Source organism: Notechis scutatus, chromosome 3, assembly GCF_049901735.1.
Source record: "Notechis scutatus isolate UNSWTSFEM ecotype Mainland chromosome 3, rNotScu1.2, whole genome shotgun sequence".
NCBI lineage: Eukaryota > Metazoa > Chordata > Lepidosauria > Squamata > Elapidae > Notechis > Notechis scutatus.
This window is the reverse complement of record NC_142011.1, coordinates 171,491,784-171,499,694: the sequence shown is the minus strand read 5'-3', so window position 1 is coordinate 171,499,694 and position 7,911 is coordinate 171,491,784.

Below are 7,911 nucleotides of genomic sequence, written 5' to 3'. Positions count from 1 at the left end.
TGCCATATCTAAGCAGCAAAACTATTAATAGCTAAATGGCAGTCCAGAGTACAGAAGACTGATCCATGATACTATCTAGTGGCTATGAGGATTTTTGAATTTCAGAAACAGTCCTTATGGCTGTGCAGAAATCCAAATTTGATGAGTGTCATGTGATTCAAATATGATAACTCTGTCCAAAATTCTTTTTGACATGGGGCTCAAATATATTGTATTTGACCAATGCCACTTCACATGAACCCAAAATGTCATTCACTATAGCATTAAAGATATTATGATTTAGCTGAGAGTTTTGATAACTGAAATATTTTAAATGTTGCATTATTGTATATTATAGGATTTAAAAGTATTTTTAAGTAATTATCACTTGGAGATACATTTGATGTTAAGTAAAATAGAAATATCTGAAACCAATAAACAAATATAATTATATAACTAAAATACTATACATACTATATAACTAAAATACAATACAGTATACACTTGGGAATGTAAATTCTTTCTACATGATTTTATTCTAGATCATTAAATATGAAATGCATATGCTTTTGTTTTTTTTAAAAAGTAAGCCAAATTATTTACAAGAGAACACCAAAAATCCCCAACTAGAATCTGATGTGTAAAAACTATTTCATATACCAAAAAGATAAATTGTAAAATATATGTCTGCTGCAGTACACTGTTCCTCTGAGATGGTAGTTATAAAATGGCATATTTCAGAAATAATTACATTATAATTGTAGACAGATATACAATTTTATCCCATGGATGATGTCATTGCAGAAATGTGTCCAATTTATTTAATAGAAATTATAGTTGTATATGTAGTTCCATTGAGAAATCTAAATGAATAATCATTGTGGGTATTATTTATTACTGTAACTATAACCTATTACTCTATTAGTAATACTGTATAACACTTTTATTTCACTGTCTACTGAAGTCTCACAGACGTTTAAAAAAACAAATTATTATGCAGAATATGAAAAATGAATATTTACAATAATTGCAAGTCTAATAAAAGTATCTATTTTAAGACACTTTTTATCATTGATTTATTCAATTTTTAATGTCATCCAGCTCTGAACAGTTCACAAAGTAAGGAACAATATAAAAACCAAATGAAAATAATACAATTCCTAAACTTGTTAGAACTCAGCATATACACTCACCTAAAATAGGAGTTCCATCTCAAGGCCTAACAGAATAACCAGGTTTTTAAGGCCTTTTGGGATGGCATCAGAGTGGGAGGGTGGATCTTGCAAGTCTGAATGTGCTTCCCCTCTCCTTTTATATTCATTTGAATAAGGAAAGATCCATGTTTGAAATGTTTAAATGACTCTCTCTTCTCATCTGAGCTTCTACAATGTTTCATACTCACTGTGTTATACTGCTAGCAGTGTTACCTTTCTGTCAAGGTTATCTTCTTTACAATACTCTCTATGAATCTGTTCTTTAAGCCAGGGCTATGAGTCCAAGAAGACACCCAAGCTTTGCCTGGCTCCTAAATGGAGAAGTGCAACTGTCAGCCCTGGAGGTCATCTTTAAATTTGGATCTTCAGGGCTGCCACAAGCGATGGATGTGCAAGCTGTGGGAATGGGAGTGGGAGTCAGGTGGAGACAGTGTGGGATGTATAGCCATAACAACATTTTTTCCCTGGGAGTCAAGGACATTCAGCCTGCACTTGGCACATTCAGCCTGACTGGGAGTCAACTACAGGTGGGACAGTTACCTGATTGGACCATGTTATGCCCAGTGGATTCAGGGGAAGGAACTTTGACTTTACTTGGGGTGGAAAAATCCTGGGAGCTTTCAGATGCAGGTTTTCCCAGATGTGCCAATATTACATCTCTAATAAATTCAAGCTTTGAGGAAAATACCTGCCTTGGAGTTTTGATTCTGTTGGGGGTGTTACTTAGAACCCTGACAGCAATTTCATCCAGGAGTAAAAATGGAAAATCCCCTAAGAGTTCCAACAACCACAGCTAGTTGATCCTAGAAGGATTTATCCAGACCAGGATTTACCTTGTTTCTGATCCAGATCTGAACAGTCTCCATGCACTGGTATCAAACTTAAAAAGTCTCACTCAGCTGAAAATGGAGAGAGATATGAGACAAACACACACACACACACACACACACACACACACACACGGAGGGAGGGAGGGAGGGAGAGAGAGAGAGAGAACTTTTTTTCACTGGCAAAAAATAGTTTTTCCTTCTTTCTGGAGATGTAATTAATTGTGAAATGGCTCTACTATCAGCTTACTGTGGTGGTGCAGTGGTTAGAATGCAGTACTGCAGGCTACTTCTACTGACTGTCAGCTGCCTATAGTTTGGCAGTTCAAGCCTCACCAGGTCAAGGTTGACTCAGCCTTCCATTCTTCCGAGATCAGTAAAATGAGGACCCAGATTACTGGGGGCAATATGTTAATACTGTAAACGGCTGAGAGGGTTGGAAAGCATTGTGAGGTGGGATATAAGTCTAAATGCTATTGTTATTGCTACTTCTGTGCATTAATTTGGCACCAATGAATGATATCCCTATAACATGACATTTATAATCATGGACATTCATTAGATAGCAGTGATGAAAATTTACTAGCTTTCTAATTATAGTCCCTATTTATCCAGCTTGTGTCAATAATATGTTCCACTTGTTTGTATGTTTGATTTATATTATATCCAACTTCTAACAACTCTTTTATTTCATAAAATCAAATGTCTGATGGAAAAAATGTAATCCTAAATAATTTTGCCATTTATTTTTACCATCAATTTTTCTGTGGCAGAGCTCCATTTCACTCAAGAGAATTTTCTTTTCACATGGAACTTTGTCACAGTATCCCTCAATTTCAGAAAGCTGATGTATAAATGGTTATTTTTCAGTTGCTTATCCCTTCCCACAATCATGGAGCCTGCATAAAGTAACTTGTCTTGCCCAACTATGAGGCAGAATTTTCATGCTTACTGAGTTTTGCAACTTTTCAAATCATTCAGCTGTGAAGACTCACTTTAAAAAGCTGCCTGTATTTTCTATTGTGAAAATATGTTTGGGCTTGGCTCCCTTTCTGAACTGTCCAAATTTAACAGAACAACCAGTTAGGTTGAAACGACTGGTCCTTTTGCCCTCCCTACAAAACTGTTTAATAGTGTTAACACAGCACAGCCATTTTAAAGTAAGTTTTTAACTTCTTTAGCTTGATATACCATGACACATAGTACATCATGGTTAATTCATAGTTTGAACAGAATTTTCTTCATCTCAGTGCTAAGATATGGGCAGGATAGGACTATTATATTATTCATACAAAAAGCCAACTATGAGCTTAAAATATGATACTGATCTTGTTAAAATTGATAACAAAGTTTACATTTATTTATGCATTTGAGTACGATTCAACAGTAGCTTTGTAGTATAATTTGTAGTCATATAAATTTCAATAAATATATTACTTATGTATAAAAGTTTAGGCAAACATACTTTTATTTCTGTATTATTTATTAGACTTGTATAATTTTCCTGGGAATAAACACAATTGAACATGATATGACTTTATTTTCAGTACATATATATTACATTAAAATGTTAATAGTTTGAAGAAAAGGGCAAATAAGTGTTTTGTGGTCAGGAGCCAAGTTATTATACTTTAGCAGCAGAAGGCTTTGACTACCTCAGAGAACATTATGCTGCGTCACCTGTAAAGTCATGGAATCAATTATTAACCAATCCATCATCCTTCACTTAGAGACAAATAACCTACTCTCCAATAAACAATTTGGTTTCAGAAAAAAACTATCCTGTAATCTGCAACTCTTACACTGCAAAAACATATGGACGACACAACTCGACCAGGGCAAAGCAATAGACGCAATCTACATAGACTTCTGTAAAGCCTTTGATTCAGTGGTACACGACAAACTACTCCTAAAAATAAAATCCTATGGTATCTCTGGACAACTGAATAACTGGATAGAAGCATTCCTGTCAAACAGACAACAAATGGTCAAAATCGGGAGCGTACTATCAAATCCAGTACCTGTCAATAGTGGTGTTCCCCAAGGCAGTGTTCTAGGACCAACTCTCTTCATACTCTACATAAACGACCTCTGTGATCATATTAAGAGCATCTTCGCTGATGATGTTCAATACCACAGACAATACTGCTACCCTACAAAAAGATCTTGACTATGTATCAGAGTGGTCAAACAAATGGCAACTTCAAATCTCAACAAATAAATGCTCTGTCTTACATATTGGCAAAAAAATCAGAAAATAAAATACAAGCTGAATAGTCAAGATCTTGTTGATGACTCAAGCTCTGTAAAGGACCTTGGAATACTCACCTCTAATGATCTAAGTGCTAGAGCCCACTGCAACTACATAGCCAAAAGGCATTAAGAGTTGTTAACCTAATCCTACGTAGCTTTTTCTCTGGTAATATCACACTACTAACCAGAGCATACAAAACATTTGCTAGACCAATACTCGAATACAGTTCATCAGTCTGGAACCCACACTACGTATCTGATATTAGCACAATTGAGAAAGTCCAGAAATATTTCACAAGAAGAGTTCTCCACTCCTCTACTCGTTGTAGAATACCTTATGCCACCAGACTTGAAATTCTAGAACTTGAAAACCTTGAATTACGCCGTCTTCGGTCTGACTTAAGCATGGTATATAAAATCATACATTGCAATGTCCTACCTGTCAATGAATACTTCAGCTTCAACCATAACAACACAAGAGCACACAATAGATACAAACTCAAAGTAAACCGCACCAAACTTGATTGCAGGAAATACGACTTCAGCAATAGAGTGGTCAATGTCTGGAATACTCTACCCGACTCTGTAGTTTCTTCCCAAACCCCAAAAACTTTAACCTTAGACTGTCTACTATTGACCTCACCCCTTTCCTAAGAGGTCTGTAGGGGGCGTGCATAAGCGCACCAACGTGCCTACCGTCCCTGTCCTATTGTTTCTCCTATTCTTTTATTTTTCTTATATGTACCCATTTCATGTATTCACAACTATGTATACATTTATACTTATTATCTTGTAAACAATTGGCAAATCAAATAAATAAATAAAATAAATAAACATGATGGTGATATAATAAAAACCACCAAATTGAATAGTCTCAACATTTTCAGCCAGCCATCTATATACAATATAGGCCATTTTATATTTATTTCACAAATAAGCTTTCTCTACTTGTTATGAAAATATAGAAGTAGCCAGAAAGGAGTGTTGGATGTATTATTCCTATCCATCAAGTAGTTTCCTTCATGATACAAAACAGAGGACCATTGGAGACCCTACTTTCTACCTCAATTCTGTTAGTAGTATGTGCCTAAAAGAGTTAAAAATGGTACAGCCAAAGACCACTTCTTTTGAGACTGTCCATACCAATCACCCACTAAATTGTATTCAATCGCTTGGAAAGCTTCTATGCATTTTATAATTGTACAGATATAGAGAGATACAGTTATTCTACCTCTGGAGGAAGAACTGCTCACCCCCTTTGGTCTTTTTGAAGTGTATTAAAACCTGGCTTTGCTGGTTAGCCTGCCTCCAAAGGGAGGCAGCCCCTGCTGGAGGTGGCTGATGGGTAGGAAGACCTGTCCTGTCCATCTCTTTGCTCTATTAGCTGCAGTCTTAGTATAGCTTTTAATGTTTTAAGCTGTATAGCTTTAATGTTTTAATATTTTAATTATTTTTTTACCTATTTTATAATCTTGCAATCTGTCAAGTCATTTGAAGACCACCCTGAAGATTCAATGGCCCAGGATGCAGAAGTAGCAATGGGCTTGTCCATATGACACCTCAGCTCTGCAAACTTGTTAAATATGGCCCAGTGTTCTAGTCTGTCAAGATCTATCTGGATCTTGAGCCTATCTTCTTGGGTGTTAGCTATTCCTGCCAACTTAGTATAACCTGCAAATTTGGTAAGTTCCCTATCTATCAGGACCCAGGAAGCACAACTTCTGTTTAGTGGCACCTGACATATGAAATGAGGTTCCTCTGTAATCTGTTGGCTCCTACCCTGACAGTATTCTGGAAGAATTTGAAAATCTGGCTGTAAAATTGCTCAGGCATATATTTGACAAAATATGGAGTTAAAACCATGATTCTTTCTATTGAGGAAAAATTAGTTACAAAAAGACAACTTCCTTTTTGTACAATGCATGGGAACCAGATGAAGGGCCAAGGAAACATTTGAACCTAGTGAAGCTTAAACAGTGTTGTATATAAGTGAGTTTCACCAACTAGACCAGAGTTCCTCAACCTTTCTGCTTTGCAGTCCAGCCAACGGGGAAGAGGAGATGGTTCCATGTGAGCAGCAAGGAAAAGCTTATGCATCTAGCTCCACTTGCATGAGTGGGAGCACACATATCATCTGCCACACATGCAAATGGTGCGTGTGGATGCACTCTTGTTTGCTGCTACACAAACAGGTATGTAACCCACCACTTCCATGGCATGGTTATGAAGAACTCAAGACCTGGTAGTGGGCCATGGGCTGGGGATTCGGGACTCCTGAACTAGACTATTTTTTTTTTTTTTTATTTTTTTTTTTTTTTTTTTTTAAATTTTCAAAAATTTAAAAAAAAAAAAAAAAAAAAAAAAAAAAAAAAAAAAAAAAAAAAAAAAAAAAAAAAAAAAAAAAAAAAAAAAAAAAAAAAAAAAAAAAAAAAAAAAAAAAAAAAAAAAAAAACCCCACCCAAAAAACCCCCCCACCAAAAAACAAAAAAAAAAACCCCTTGTAAAGATTTGGATAAGGGTAGCCAGCAGAAATATTCTAATAACCTGAAACAGCTTTCAAAGTCTTCAGGAGGATGCAGCTGCTATAACACTTAGAAGAGAAGCTTTTCTTCTAGCATTTCATTCTACTATTATGGCCATTCAAATTATAGTCATTCTCTGAAATTAAATGGTTGAATTCTGCTAATTAAGTAGGATTTATCTAAATTCTAAAGAGTCATCTCTATTGATAACAGAAAAGAAGACATTAAAATTAGTTGAAATAGAGAGTATATGTAAAGAAATGGTCTTTTTCTTCAATGCTGATTTTTATTAATGGAAGCCACATAAGATAGCTGATTATATCGTATGTGTCTTCAGCCTTTCAAGGCTTTAGACAGCTTGGAATAAATATCTTATAATTTCATCCAGCAATCTCATGTTGGTGGAAGGAGTTTTGTGGAAGAAAAACCAACCACTGCTTCTGTGCTCTGGAGAGACTTGTAGATATTCTAAACAGTGAAAGAGACCAAATGATTCTGTGTCTGAGAATTTAAAGGGCTATTGATCATTAGCATACTGATTTATTTGGACAATTAACTCACACCTGAACGTAATGTTTTCCTATAGCTTGGGGATAGACAACATTTTAGGACCAAATTTAGGACTGTGGACTTTGATTGTTCACCAAGAAAGTGAAATCAAAGCAAAAATTCAATTTGCTTTCATTTCATTCCACTGTAAATTAGACTTCAATTGCCTGGAGAAGGAATAAGCACCTGCTTTGCTTTTCTTCTGTTACCCATTAGCTATGTTGTGTGGCATTCTTAGAATAAGGCAACGTTAAACAATTCTCTTTTAAATATTAACTGTTCCCAAACAGTGAGAACCATCGTTTCTCCCATTTTCCATACTACAGTATATGGCACATAATCTCTAGGATTAATATTACATAAGGCCAGGAATACTTTGCAGGTATAAGAATAAAACATCTCTGGGCCATGGTAAGATCAAATAGAAAAGTAAAGAAAATCCAGCTCAGAAAAAAAAAGGGCCACAGAAATTATTTTCAAGACTGTATGGAAAATCTATATATAGAAAAATGTAGCATTTTAATTGCCTTTCTATGTCATTTCCTGTACATAATTCTTTTTTTCAAT